This window comes from Tamandua tetradactyla, chromosome 13 (assembly GCF_023851605.1).
Source record: "Tamandua tetradactyla isolate mTamTet1 chromosome 13, mTamTet1.pri, whole genome shotgun sequence".
Lineage (NCBI taxonomy): Eukaryota > Metazoa > Chordata > Mammalia > Pilosa > Myrmecophagidae > Tamandua > Tamandua tetradactyla.
This window is the reverse complement of record NC_135339.1, coordinates 62,599,598-62,615,499: the sequence shown is the minus strand read 5'-3', so window position 1 is coordinate 62,615,499 and position 15,902 is coordinate 62,599,598. Positions and strand designations below refer to the sequence as shown.

Genomic DNA, 15,902 nt, shown 5'->3' with positions numbered 1-15,902 from the left:
GCCCCTAGCATGTTGGGGGAGGGGGAGGCCCAGGGCACTCACCGGTGTTGGGACTAGGCCCTTCAGAGCAGCTGTGACTCCAGTCCAGAAAAAGCAGGCAATGGAAAGAAAGTAGAGGTGCAGCTGGCTTGCTCCACAGGCCACCTCTACTCCAGCCGGAGGATTTCTGAGATCCCTTGGACTTCGGCTGGGGGCAGCTCCTCCGCCCCCTCTTCCCGCCCCTCCTCGTCACACGCCCCTTCCCCGTTTCTGAGACTGCCAATTTTATGCAGCCACACGGGACCCTCATGGGCCTTCCCCCTAGCCTGGTTCAAAATCACAGTGAGACTAGAAGAACTGTAACCAGACACCGAAGCTGAAAGGGAGGGGTTCAAGGACCAGAGAAGGGATTGGGAGGAGTTGCGAGGGTAGGCGGGGGTGGGGGTGGGATGGGGAGTTGGTTGGGAAGCTGCAAGACTTGGCAGAACCCCTAGTCCCTATCCCATCAGACCTTTCCCCCTCACCCCATCCCCCCCCACACACGTTATTGTTGGGCAGGTTGTGGGGGGAGGGAGTTCTTGGCACTGGTTGGGTGGGAGCTCCAGCAGAGGTTGGGGAGTGTGAGACTCAACTGTCACTGCGGAGAATGGGCACACTAGCCAGGGTAGGAGGTAGATGTCAACCCCACAGAAAAACAGGGCCTCATGCAGCTACCTGTCGTGGGCATGTAGCAACACAGGGGAGCGATTCATGGGAGAGAAGCCTGAGGCTGGGACCTCCACTGGGTAGACAGCAGCTGGTTGGGGGGGGGGGGGAAGAGGGGGCAGCAGTGAAGATCTCAAGCTCCGGAGTGAGGATCATGTCCTTGGAGACTCCCTAAATGCAGCCTACCAGGGGTCTGAGGTGTCAGTAAAGGTCAGCTTGGGCTCTGTCCAGTTCTGAACAAACTCAAAGGTGACCTCCTCACCAGCTGCCTGGCACACCACTGCAGCTGTTCCTGGAAAGCCTTCAGCTCCACACCAGGTGCAACGTGGAAATCAAAGCTGGCACTCATGGTGGTAGGTGCCAAATTATAGGCCACAACCACTCTCTAGCTTAGGTTCACCAGATGTCATGTCCCCCTGCTTCAGGTAGGGGTTTAACTACAGCCTCTGCTTCTCCTTCTCATAAAATGCCAATATTCCGCTCACAACCTTGTGCACCTTCTTTGCTGCTGTGTCCTCATGAAGTGCAAGCCACGACCCAGCTGCTCAGTGTTTGTAATCTGCACCCAGGGGTTCTGCTCACTGTAAGACAGGGAAGGCTAGGTGGGATTAACCAGGCCCTTATCTAAGGCAAAGCCTCAGGGCCTGGAATTCCAACTATTTCAAGAGTGACCACCAATCTCATGTGGCACAAAGGTCATGGGGATGGTTCTGGGGAAACTGTGGCCCCTGACTCAGTCTCCTCACAGCCTCAGGGCACTGGATGCTGACATACCTCCCTGGTGTTGATGTAGCTCTCAGCATCCTTGAAGGACTCAAAAGGGTCACAATTTCAGTACAGCCAGCAGACAGGCACCACCTCCATGTAGGAGCTGAGCAAGGAGAAGGGCATGGGGTAGTGCCTGCCCAGGTCAGCAGGGTCTCCACAGGGCCATGTAAGCCAGATGTCACCTCCACTTTCAGACAGCCCAGGTCCAGCTGGTGGGCTCTTTCCTCCAAAAAGGCCATGGCAGTCCCACAGTCAGGCTGGGACTTTGCCATGCGGATGTGCAGGTCTGGCAGAGGTGCGTCACACATGGGCGCACGGCCTTGGGCCCCTTGCCACCATGGCGCTGCGCATGTTGAGCTTGCTTTGTCCTGGTCTTGAGCCCGCACTCGCTTTTCAGCACCTGCCCGATTGCAGCCTGGACTCTGAACCGTTCCAGCCCGCCCACCACATGGACAGACCCAGGGTACTAGGCGGGGAGACAGAGACCAAGGATTGCAATTCAGGGCCCTTCCAGTCACAGAGACCGTAATGGTGTGGGCGCTTCCACCCAAGACTCAGTCACCCTCGGTTTCAGCCGCCGCCGGGTTACCAGTCCATCTGACTTTGCAGTACCTGGGGTCCGCTATATAATAGTGGGATAGTGGGGTAGGGGTACAATAATGGGGATGCAGTATGATCTCTGGTGCCGAATCATTTTATGTCGATGTCTTGGCGCTCCGAGAGGGCACCGCCATCAAAAATGTCATCTCCGGCAACCCAGGGCCAGCTTTCCCAGAGACTACTGTAAGCTTGTCCCGGGCATCCTTCTCTCCCAGATTTCACTTCCCCCCCGAAGGCGTCGACCAGAGACTCAGCGCTTCCATCTGCCTCCCATATCTGGTCTCCTCCACCCTCCCCACATCCGGCAGGTGCTTCAACCCGCGGATGACCCGGGTGATTAAAGGTCGGAGCCAGCTAGCGGTCGTAGGGAGAGGCAGGCGGGGCTCTCCGAGGAGGACGTCACTCCGGCCCGGGAATACAGGTCATGACCAGGAGGCTGGCAGAAAGGAGGCACTCTGTCCCACAGCCGCCACCAGCGCCACCGTGGCACTCGGGCTCCGTGCGGGGAGAACAGCATTCTTGGAGACTCGCCAACCTTACCCGAGGTCTGCCAGGCCCCGCCCCGGCCTGCCCCAGGCGGCTTACAGAAGCCGCGTAGCAGTCAAGTTTGTCGCGGGCGGAAACCGTGGTTTGCAGGCGGGGAGGGAACTGCATTTAATCTCCGGCTCGGCCCAGAACACCCCGGCCTCCCAACCCCGGAGCTGCACAGGATGGGGCCTCCCGACCAACCCGGAAGTTCAGGGTGGGGCTCCGACGGCCCCGCAGGAACTCTCCGCATGCGCACTAGATGCGCAGAGCGTTAAGCCGCTGGATGCGATCCGAGTCTGCCTCCACAGAGCGCCCATGAACTCGGCCTAGGTCTTTTACTTTGGTGTTCCCCGGGCCGAGCAGATGCCACCCCAATCTAGGGGGCTTCAGACCCGAGTGGACAAGGGAAGCTACCTGATCACCCCGACCTTTAAAACTTAATGGAGGGTCAGGAAGTGAGCGTCACGCGAGGTTTCGTAACTGTCGCGAGATTCAGAACAGGAAGTCCAGGAATTCAGAACAGGAAAAGCCCGCGGGTTTTAAACCGGAAAAAGAATGGGCGGAGCCAGTAATGTCTGATAGTCGTAGGTAACCTCGTCCTTGAGGGAATCGAAGAGTAGGGTAGAAGTGAACTGTAAGAGAACTGCAAGAAGTCCTGAAAAGGTTGGGGTCGAGAGGGAAGACTTGAAAGTGCTAAGCTGTTTAATGGAACCACCGAAGGGGAGGGCCTTGGCTTGACTGACAAAACATTTTGTGGGCGGAGATCGTTGCCTGGGAGACCTAGCGGAAACGCGGATCTCTTAATGAATTGCTACGGGCTTTTAGGACCTGGATCCGATATTTAAACGAACCTGACTTTTCCACTTATTCCACTCTAGTGTAGCCGATTGTTTAATTTCAGTCTTTGCTAGGCTTTAAGCCTCTGCTAGCGGGAGTCGTGCCTCACTACTCTATCTTGTGAACCTTGCCTCACTCTTGGCGCACGGTAAATTATCGGTAAATATTTGAGCATTAAATGTGAAAGACTTTTCCTGAATGTGAAAGTCATGTTTAACCTGCGTTTTCTGAGTCGCCGCCGATGGAGAAGGCTGGATAGACAGGAAGCGAGCGCCCTCTGGTGGGCTTGAGGTTAGTGACAAGATCATGGCGGTGCATACAGTAGGCACCAAAGATGTTGACTGTACAGGAGATCCACTTTGAAATAGAAATTTCATTGCAAGAAGATGCTACGTACTGTAAGAAAATAGTTTTAGAAGGGAATTGTTTGCATAAGACAATTTAGACGTCTGTGTACGTTCCCAGATCATCTAACGCCCTTTATCCATTAAGCCTACAATGCACATTCAATAATAGATATGTCTGTCATAACTAATAAAAAATAGGAAAGTATTTTGCATATTCGTATTTTGAAAATATTGACTCTATCGTAGTATTGTGGGTTCACGCAAAACTGTTGGACCACACCATAAGTACATGGAATCTTGAATACAGCATGAGATGTTGGTTTGTCCAGGTTAGTTGATGCCCCAATAAATCCCAGAGTGATTTGAACAGTGAATAAAGAATTATTTGTAAAGTCCCCTTGGGGAGATAGGGAAAAAGGGGGGAAATATTCAGCTTCCCCATTTGGAGAATTCCTGATACTCTTGCAAGCAGTGAGGACAACCAAATCAATAGGCTGAGCCCTCAGTCTTGGGGTTCATCCCTATGAAACTTATCCCTGCAAAGGACAGACTAAGCCTACTTAAAGTTAGACCTAAGAGTCACCCCCAGAGCACTTCTTTTGTTGTTGAGACGTGGCCTCGCTCTCTAAGCTGACATAGCAAGTGAACTCACTGTTCTTCCCATCTATGTGTGACATGACTTCCAGGGGTGTAAACCTCCCTGGCAACATGAGACAGAAATCCTGGGATGAGATGAGACTTGGCATCAAGGGATTGAGAAAACCTTCTCGACCAAAAGGGGGAGGAGAGAAATAAGACAAAATAAAGGTCAGAGGCTGAGAGATTTCAAACTAAACCCAGAGGTTATCCTGGAGGTTATTCTTATGCATTATATAGATATCCCCTTTTTAGTTAATGGTGTATTGGAGTGGCTAGAGGGAAGTGCTTGAAACTGTAGAGTTGTGTTCCAGTAGCCATGTTTCTTGAAGATGATTGTATAATGATAATAGCTTTTACAGTGTGATTGTGTGACTCTGAAAATCTTGTGTCTGATGTTCCTTTTATTTAGGGTATGGAGAAATGAGTAGAAAATACAGATAAGAAATAAATAATAGGGGGAACAAAGGTTAAAATAAATTGGGTAGATTGAAATACTAGTGGTCAATGAGAGGTAGGGGTAAGGGGTATGGAATGTATGAGTTTTTTTTTTTTCTTTTTTATTTCTTTTGCTGGAGAGATTAAAAAATCATCATGGTGATGAATACCCAACTATGTGATGATATTATGAGCCATTGATTGTACACTATGTATGGAATGTTTGTATGTTTGTTAAGGTTTGACAATAAAAATATTTAAAAACAAACAAAAAAAAAACTGTTGGACCAAAGGAAGAGGAGTCTCTAGGTGGTTGACTCCTACAAGGAGAGAGCAGGGCAGGTGGCAGCATCCTTTGCACAACATGAGGGAGATTAGATTCACATGAAGAGAGTAAAGTTACAATTTTTTGAAGAATAGATGTCCTACCTATTTTTGTTTCTTTATTGTAGTTCTTTCAGCTACTCACCCATAAAATAATTGTGAATTATAGTATCTCACACTGAAATGGGTCCTATGCAAATTAACAACAATATGAAACAAGGTATAAAGGGATCAGTGTGTAACGTGGTAAGAAATTACTTGGGAGGACCTACACATTCTAACCTGCCTTTTCACAAGCCTTGTTTTGACAGTAGGTGAAAATAGCTTGTAACTTTAAGGAAGAAGCAGAACTGAAACAAATGGTCCAGACTGATCCATTAGAGATGGATACAAAGGATTGCATTTCTTCCTGTCACCATTAGAATCAGTTAAAAAAAAAAACTTGATATAGGCTTACCATAGATAATTAAGGTGGACCACATTGTAGCTACGTGCTGTGATAAATTGGTAGACTCAGTCAAAGTGAAAGATATGTCTAGGGAAATAAAATTAGGTGAAAAAGAAGAGTATACGGATACTGATCACAACCATGCAAATATTTATATACGTATCATCAGTAAACACTGTAAGATAATTTAGAATGAGGCAAATTATTGAGCCTAATGACAAGTATTCCTTCATTTTGTAAAACTTTTTCATAACTTAAAAACTATGACTTTTTATAGGTAAGTTAAAATGTAAAAATTAATTCAGAAAGTTGGGACAATAACCATTGTAATTCAGTTACAAGTTATATAAAAAATGAAAACTGGAAAAGTCAAAAGACTGGGTCTCTAAAAATAGCTAGGCAGTAAGGTAAGTTAAATGAGCTTCAAGACATGCAGAAAGAAATCAGGTCAAAAATTTCTCATATCTTATATCCCAGGAGGCAGCTCCCTCTTCCTCACCCCCAAGTTTCTTATCCACCTTTAAGATGATGGTTTAGTTTGTTTAATGCTACTGGAAATACATACCAGAAATGAGTTGGCTTTTATAAAGGGAATTTATTTAGTTTCAAGTTTACAAGTCTAAGGCCATAAAAATGACAAACTATCCCCGTGCCTGTTCATGCGGGGGGAAAAGAAAAAAAAAGTCCAAACTAAGGCATTGAGGGGAAGATACCTTGACTCAAGAAAGGTCGATGGGTCCGGAACACCTCTGTCTGCTTTCAAACAACTTCCTGGGAGGCATTTCCTTTCTACATCTCCAAATGTCTCCATCTGTGTTGGCTCTGAAGCTTTTTCCAGAATGGTTCCCTCTTAAAGAACTACAGTAAGCAACCCCCCTTGAATGGGTAGAGACATCTCTTCATGGAAACCACCTAATCAAAAGGTTCCACCTACAATTGGGTGGATGACATCACCATGGAAACAACTTAATCAGAAAGATCCCACCCTACAATATTAAATCAGAATTGAAGAACATGGTTTTTCTGGGGTACACAACAGATTGAGACTGGCACAGATGGAGATTGTAGCACCATCTGACACAATGACTTAGCCAAATTCTATATTGAGAAGCTTTAGGAGTTTGTATATATCATTTAGACTCTTTCTACATTTCTTGTTTTCCTTTTACTTTTGACTCTTTCTTTTTGTGATATAATGGACACACAGAAAAGTGCACAATAGGTACACATTTTAATTAATTATTACAAAATGAACATCCTGATCAAGAAATAGAACATTGCCACCACCACCACAAGTTCCTGTCATGCCTCCTCCCAGTCATTATCCTTCCTCTTCCTCTAAGTTGCCACTTCCATCTCTTTACTTTAAATTTACCTGTTTTTTTACTTTTATGTAAATTGGGATATACCTAGGAACAGAATTGCTATTTCATATGATAAACATATATTCAACATTAGTAGATATTATCACACTATTTTCCAAAGTGGCTATTAATCTACAAAGTCACAAGCTTTATAAGAGTTTCTACTCCGCCACATCCTTGTGAACACTTGTATTGTCTAAACTTATTTTAGCCATTAACTAAAAATTTCAGAGCCTAAGGTTTTAACATGGCCTGTTCTGCAAGGATTTTTCCCCTCCCTCCTGGGTTTGTTTGTTGTTTTTTTTTTTTTAACTTTATTTTGAACTAGTTTAAACTCACATAGAAGTTGCAAAAACACACAAAGTTTCCATGTACATCTTCATCAACCTTGCCCCAGTGATAAATTATCAAAACCAGGACATTGACATTGTTACAATACTATTGTTCTAGTTTGCTAGCTGCTGGAATGCAATATACCAGAAACGGAGTGGCTTTTTAAAAGGGAAATTTAATGAGTTGCTAGTTTACAGATCTAAGGCCGAGAAAATGTCCCAATTAAAACAAGTCTATAGAAATGTCCAATCAAAGGCATCCGGGGAAAGATACCTTGGTTCAAGAAGGCCGATGAAGTTCAGGGTTTCTCTCTCATCTGGAAGGGCACATGGCGAACGCAGTCAGGGCTTCTCTCTCAGCTGGAAGGGCACATGGCAGACACGGCATCATCTGCTAGCTTACTCTCCTGGCTTCCGGTTTCATGAAGCTCCCCAGGAGGCGTTTCCTTCTTCATCTCCAAAGGTCGCTGGCTGGTGGACTCTCTGCTTCATGGTGCTGCAGCATTCTCTGCTCTCTCTGAGTCTCTCTGAATCTCTTTCTCCAAAATGTTTCCTCTTTTATAGGACTCCAGTAAACCAATCAAGACCCACTCAAATGGGTGGAGACATGTCATCCCTAATCCAGTTTAACAACCATTCTTAACTAAATCACATCAACCAGGGAGATGATCTCATTACAGTTTCAAATCTACAGTATTGAATAGGGATTATTCTACCTTATGAAATGGGACTTCTATTAAAACATGGCTTTTCTTAGGGGGCACACTTCCTTTCAAACCAGCACAACTATCAACTAAATACAGACCTTATTCAGATTTTACCAGGTTTTCCATGCATCCATGTGTGCATATGTAACTAAAATGTTATCACATGTATAGGTTCATATATAACCATGAGGTGAATAAATGGATCTTCTGGATAGGACAGGTTAAAGCTCATGGCAAGATAAAAGCTAATAGAATCTATAGTACAAGACAAAATTTCATTTAACATATAAGTTACTTTATAAATTATTATCAAAAAGTGATTGGGGGGCGGGCTGTGGTGGTTCAGTGGCAGAGTTCTTGCCTGCCATGCCAGAGACCTGGGTTCGATTCCTGGTGCCTGTCCATGTTAAAAAAAAAAAAAACACCACCCTCCCCCTGTCTACCTGGGACATGACACCCAGGGGTGTGGATCTTCCTGGCAACGTGGGACAGAAATCCCAGAATGAGCTGAGAAGATTGAGAAAAACTCTAGAATAAGCTGAGACCCAGCATCAAGGGATTGAGAAAACCTTCTGGACCAAAAGGGAGAAGAGTGAAATGAGACAAAGTGTCAATGGCTGGGAGATTCCAAACAGAGTCGAGAGGTTATCCTGGAGGTTATTCTTACGCATTAAGTAGATATCACCTTGTTATCCAAGATGTAATGGAGGTAAGCAACCCCCCTTGAATGGGTAGAGACATCTCTTCATGGAAACCACCTAATCAAAAGGTTCCACCTACAATTGGGTGGATGACATCACCATGGAAACAACTTAATCAGAAAGATTCCTTCCACCATTGTTTTATACAATGTCCAAGTGATTCCCAGATTTCTATCTCTGGCCCAGACCTCTCTCCTGGAAGCTACACCAGTATATCAAAGCATCCAGGGAACTGCCTGAAAATGTAGAGCTGTGTTCCAGTAACCATGTTTCTTGATGATGATTTTATAATGATATAGCTTTCACAATGTGACTTTGTGATTGTGAAAACCTTGTATCTGATGCTCCTTTTATCTACCTTGTCGACAGTTGAGTAGAACATATAGAATAAAAATAAATAATAGGGGGAACAAATGTTAAAATAAATTTAGTTTGAAATGCTAGTGATCAATAAAAGGGAGGGGTAAGGGGTTATGGTATGTAAATTTTTTTTTCTGTTTTTGTTTTATTTTTCTGTTGTCTTTTTATTTCTTTTTCTGAACTGATAGAAATGTTCTGGGAAATGATCATGATGATGAATATGCAACTATGTGATGATATTGTGAATTGCTGAGTATATGTGTTGAGAATGTTTGTGTTTCTTGTAATTTTTTTTTAATTAGTAAAAAATTAAAAAAAAAAGTGATCAGGTAAAGAGCTAGTTGTTGTAGCCAAATACACATTTTCACACTCGGCATCTACCTTTTGGGGAAGCTGTGGGCATAGGTAGAGCCCCAGGGTCTCAAGTTGAAGTCTACTTTTTATAATGACACTCAGAAGGAAAGATTTGGCAATAACAAGTGACATTGTCCAAAGTGGCAGGCTCTTCAGTCCCACCTTATGTCCATTTTTTACTTGAACACAATATTCTGTAGAAAAGGCCAATGAGATTACTTTCTGCTGACACCTCAGGAGTGATTCCTCACTCCTTCCACCATTGTTTTATACAATGTCCAAGTGATTCCCAGATTTCTATCTCTGGCCCAGACCTCTCTCCTGGAAGCTACACCAGTATATCAAAGCATCCAGGGAAAAAGGCCATAAGCAGCTGTACACTGAATTATACTTATGGTTCCCAGGAAGAAAATATATCAAATCTCAGGTATATGTTTGACTGACGCTGATTGGGTGATGTGCTCAATAGAAATTAATTACTGTAGCCAAGGAATGGCCAACATGGACCATGAGTTCCTTTGCGGCAGCTGGTGCCCCTTCCTCATTTACCCTGGCCCACCCCAAAGGTTATCTGCATATAGGTCCTGTTCAATATCATGGATTTCTCTGCCTGAGGGAGTTCTCCGGCCCCTAGAATGAGCTTAGCTGGCCTACGAGGCAGGCTAGAAATGCCATGGAGTTAACAACTCAGGAGCAAGCTGCATTTGGAGAGGGAGCAGTGGGATAATTCTGAGATATATTCTATACTGTTTTGCAGATGACAGCAGTAGGATTGAGCCCTACTTGCCCTCAGTGGTAACCTACTTATCTTTTATTGTTTTTTCTCCCTTCTGCCTCTCACTTCCCTTTTCCCTCACCATGTTTTCTGGGATAACCCCCCCTAAATAAACTACTTGTTCCTAAATCTCCAAATATCTCAGGATGTGCTTTTTAGGGAACCAACACTAAGACAACCCCTGTAAGAGGAGGGGGCCATCTGCCCATGAGTCCTATTAAGACCATGTGGTATTAAGGAAGTGTTCCCCAGGAAGAGATATCCTGGGCCCCAAACACATTTGTTTGGGACAATATCCTTGCTTACATCCCACTTTCAGTCTTTGCTCTTACAACATAACAGAGTCTAATGTTGGCCTCCATGGGGTTGGGCAGTAGGTCAACATTCAACACTCCCTGAAATGACTGATTTCTTCAAACCAAGGCAGAACTTGTTAATGTATGCTTAGAATTCCAAGGAAGAAATAGTGAGATGCTTCCACCAGGGCTGATGGGAAATAAAAAAGACCAATAACCAGGCAGCCAAACCACACAGAGGAACCCAGGCCCCAGAACATCAGAATATAATGAGTATAATGCTGAGGAGAGAACAACTGCCATCTCTGTTCAGTACTAAGGGAAGTGCTGGGCTAGAAGAACAAACATGAAACTCAGCAGGAACCTCTGAGCATGTTCAAAAGTCTGTAAGCCTTAGCCTTCATGCTGATATGCTTAGCCTCAGAACCGCTGAGGCCTTCCTGCCTTTTCTACCATTTCCCCTAAGGTTATGGAACTGGGAGAGAGGTAACTGAAGGCGGATATCAGAAGAACTCTACTAAGCAAATTTCCTGCTTGGCTTTTTCCCCTGACTGCGGGGACCCAAGTGAAAATTGTTGCGTGGAATCACACTGAAGTTGAGCTCAAGAAGTATGTCTAAATATGGAGCTTTAAATTAGGGGGTGAGATCTTTTGAGTCCTGGTACTTGTCTATTGACTTGCTGTCACACTTCTTTCTAATAATATTAAAAAGAATTTAGATTTATCACAAGAGAGAAAGCAACTGTGACCCAGAACTTGTGCTTCTGGAGCTGCCAAGTACCAACACCAGTCTAGCAACCAGGCACTACCTGCAAAGGAAGCAACATCTGCTGTGAATGACAGCTAAATGGCTGTCTAGGAATTGCCTCCTATGAAAAATCCTTGTTTTGTCTTAAAATCCAGGCCTCTAGTCCCAACTTTGCCAGCAGTCATGATCAACTGAATCTCAATTTCTCCCGAGAAATTAGGGTGAAATTCAGCCTTTAGACATGTATTGGGCACAATGTTTAAAAATTTTTATTGAACTGCCAATATTTAAACATTGAAAATTTTAATATAAAAATCCAGAATTTCTTGGCCAGAATTATCAGACCAGGATGTTCCAGAGAGATCTTGGGGGAAATCCCCACTGCTCCTAGTACTAAGACGGGAAATGGGAGGTGAGAGAAATTAGAGCTAGTGTGTCTGAGCTGCTGGTGCTGGCAGATTTTGGGGGGAGTGCAACAACATAAAAATTGGGGACACTGATTCACCCAGCGACAATTGAAGGTGACTACTGGCTGCTGCTGTAAGTGGGGCAGGCCCTCTCCAGCTCACAGCAGTCCAGACCTGGCCTGCTTCCCTCATTCAAGATTCCTGCCTGCCTCTGTAGCCTTTGACTTTGTGATCCTTGAACTATAGGTTTCCTTCAGCTGTAACATGCAATAACAAGAGCTATCTCTTATCACATGGTTATGATGTGTCAGACACTGTGGCAAGCAATTTACACAAATTAGCTTGTTTCATCTTAAAACCACCTTGAGGGGTAGAATTATTCTTTCTATGGGAAAACCAAGGTTCAGACCTGTCAGTTAAGTTTGCCCAGTGCCACACTGGCCAGTAAACAGCAGAGCTAAGAGTTTAACCTGGAGCTGCCTAGGTCCAAGGCATGTTCTAACCATCACACTGCCCTGCCACAGTCACTGTATCTGTGTCTGCCTAACTGCAGTTGCAGTGCAGCTGGAACCAAAACTGCAGCTGGTGTTTTACAAGTTTACCCCATTTTCAGGAGCCAAGCTGTAGAAATGCAGACGCGTGTGTGTTCAGATGGGAAAAGATCAAGAGAGGATCTCACCCCTACCTCCCTTGTCCTTGACCCCTCCCCTCCTTGCCGAGGAAAATACGGTGGGAGCCCTTGGTAGATGCAGAAACACAGCAACTTACCTAAGGCCTGGGAGGCTACCGTACTGCTCAGTGTGTCCGGGTGGGAATGGAAAGGAGAAAAAGGCTTGTCCAGAGGCCCTTCACCTTAGCTGTGGGGCTCAGCCTCGACTTCCCTCTCCGGGCGTCTAGCAGGGAGGATGCGGCGCGGCCGGAGGCGAGGGCATTGCGCAGGCGACTCAGATAGGTGACCAGGAGCCCAGAACCGTAGACTCGGCCGGGTTTCCCCACCCAGGGCCTGGAGCACCCCCCGGGGGGAGCCGAGAGAGCCGCAAGCAGACGGCGGCAAGGGGCGGGGAGGTTGAGCCAGCTCGCGCCACGCCCCTGAGCGCGGTGCCCCGGGGTCCCACCTGCGCGAGGGCACCCCACCCGCCGAGAAGAGGAGCGGTAGTCCGAGGCGGGTCGGATTCCCAGCCAGCTACTTCCTCACAGGAGGCGGCCCATTATCCGGCGTCGTTAAAGAGCAATTAGGTGGAAATTAAGCCGAGAACAAGTATTGATTATCTCATTAAGGCTGGGGGAGCCCGCTCTGTAGGGGAGAGCTTTCCGCGGCTCACCCCATTATCTGCAAGGTGAAAGCCTGCGGTCATCAAAACCCAGTGGTGTATCGATCACTCCCCCATCCCCAGACTCTGTCCCGCCCCCTCCCCACTGGGGTAAGTGGGTTCTAGAGCAGTGACACCAAGGGTGTGATGAAGTGACGAAAGAGCTCAGGCCCCCACTTTCTGTCTTAGCACTTCCTCTTTAGTTCCTTTCATTTTCTTGTCTTATTGTTCCTTGATGCTACACACGAGGAAGGGAGGGAGAGGGACCAGGGACTCTTCACAACCTTGAAGGACTAGAGAGACGGGCTCCCCTAGTTTTACATCTGAGGGAGAGAAACCAGAGTTGAGAATTAAGGGAATTGTTCTAGTTTGCTAGCTACCAGAATGCAATATACCAGAAACAGAATGGCTTTTAAAAAGGGGGATTAAATAAGTTGCTAGTTTATAGTTCTAAGGCCAAGAAAATGTCCCAATTAAAACAAGTCTATAGAAATGTCCAATCAAAGGCATCCATCCAGGGAAAGATACCTTGGTTCAAGAAGGCCGATTAAGTTCAGGGTTTCTCTCTCAGATGAGAAGGCACATGGTGAACACAGTCAGGGCCTCTCTCTCAGCTGGAAAAGCACATGGCCAACATGGCACCATCTGCTAACTTTCTCTCCTGGCTTCTGGTTTCATGAAGCTCCCCAAGAGGTGTTTTCCTTCTTCATCTCCAAAGGTTGCTGGCTCGTGGACTCTCTGCTTCGTGGTCCTGCAGCATTCTCTGCTCTCTCTGAATCTCCTTCATTCTCCAGAATGTTTCCTCTTTTATAGGACTCCAGAAATTTATCAAGACCCACCCAAATGGGTGGAGGCATGCCATCACCTAATCCAGTTTAACAACAACTCTTGATTGAGTTACATCTCCAGGGAGATGATCTAATTACAGATTGAAACATACAATATTGAATAGGGATTATTCTGTCATTTTTACGAAATGGAATTTTGATTAAAACATGGCTTTTCTAGGGGACATACATCCTTTCAAACCATCACAGGAATGAATTTGCCCCTATTGACACAAAGTATAGTAAAAAAAAAAAACCCTAATATCTACTGTGAATCACCACCATAGGCAAAGGAAGAGCTCCCCAAGGCTTAGAAACTTAGAAATTCAAAAGGGGATTTCTCAGGGTTCCAGATGATGTGACCTTTGGAGAAAAATCAGTGTTGGAGAGAAACATTGTTTTAGCCCTGGCTTTGCTTCCAGCTGACTGTGTGACCTTGGGCAAGCCACTTTGCTTTCCCAGGCATCAGAGCCCCAAAATAGTGGCATTGAAGGAGCCCTGAAGCTCCTTTGCCCTCAGACACCATAATCTATCAGACTAAACCCCTGGCTACTGGCTCCCAGGCACTGGGGATCCAGCTGTGTGCCCAGCCCCTGCCTACCTTTCACCAGCTATGGCCTCACCAGCACGAAGAAATTGAAGTGATAATCATGGAAATAAGTTACAATTACACTATGAATTAAGAGGAACTAGCTTCTAACAGCCCAGTGCAGGTGCTGTGAGAGTGTTTAAGGAAGGGGGGAGGGGGGTTGCTCAGGAAGCAGATGGTCTTATAAAAACAGGGGAGGAGCCTGTTGCCCTACTCATTCATTCAGCACAATTACTGGAGGCATCCTGAGACCAATGGTGAGCAAAAACCATGGTCCCTTCCCTCCTGGAGCCCACAGAACCGTGAGAATGACAGACACCAATGATATGGTCACACAAATAAAGGTAAAGGTACATATATGGAGCACATCCTGAGAAACAGGGCAGGGAGCAATGAAGAGGGAATAAAAGGAAGAATTGTCTTGTGAGAGAGGGGTCAAGGAAACCTCCCCGAAAAAGTGAAGGTCACTGAGAAGGGCTGGGGGAGGCCCTTGGAGAGGGTGCACCTCCCATCCCCACTTGCTAGGACCCTGCCTTGCCTTGGAGCACACCAACGTGAAGATGGAGCAAGGAATAGAGTTCCAGCTTCTGACACCCTTGCTTGCATCGCCGGGCTCACCTGAGAGCCTCAGGAGGCGCCGGGGTGGAGGGGTGGGGGGTGGAGCGGGAATGAATGGAGCGTGTCCGCAGGTGGCCCGGGCCGGCCCGCACAGGGTAAGCCCGCGCGGAGCGAGCGTGCTACCGCGGTATTAGGGCTGGTCTCCCAGCCCCGGAGCCGGGCGGCTATTAATCTTGGTTGACGGTTTCTAATCCCCTAATTGGGAGGTAGGGAGAGCGGCCCAGTCCGCCCTAAAGGTAAAAGCGGTTAATGGGCCTCTTCATCACCGCCAGGAGCTGGTCCCTGGCGGGGCGCGAGGGGCGCCGTGGCAGGTGAGACCGCGGAGCTCGCGGCTGCCCTTAATGAAGCTGCCCAGGCTGGGGCGGCCCCCGAGGCGAGCTCCGGGGAGGGAGGCTGTGCCAGGGGAGAGAGGGCGGTTCCTCCACCCCAGCGTCCACAGCCCTGCTCCGGGGCTCACTCGGGCTCCTTTTACCTGAGGAAGCCACCTGGTGGCGAGGGGGGCACCGTGGGGGTAGTTGGGGGGCTCCCGGGTTAGGCCCGTGTAGACCTGGTCCTTTACAGAGAAGACAGGAGTTACGCAGGGATATGCAGGGCGGTGTGTGTGTTTTGGGGGGTGGGGGTTGTCTGGGAGCCCTGGCTCCCTAGCAGGGACACTCCGGCAATGCTTGCTGACCTGCAAGCCCAATGTGTGAAGGGGGTGTTAGGAGCAGGTGTAAATTCCTTGGCCTCCAGGAGCCCAGGGATCCAGAGTCCTGTACTTCCAACAGCCGCACCCCTCCCCACTTTGAGACTTGGTTTCCATACTTGGGCAGGGTAGTGAGCTCTCCAGCCAGCCCTTCAGCTCCCACGCCCATCTCTCCTCCACCTAGCATATCTAGCCCGACCTGTCGTTAACGCTGACCCT

General features: G+C 47.1%; 1 pseudogene; it reads right to left on the bottom strand.

Annotated features, from left to right (window-relative positions):
* Positions 1-298: 298 nt before the first annotated feature.
* Positions 299-3,050, bottom strand: LOC143654174 (aminoacylase-1B pseudogene; annotated as a pseudogene).
* Between the last annotated feature and the right edge of the window lie 12,852 nt (positions 3,051-15,902).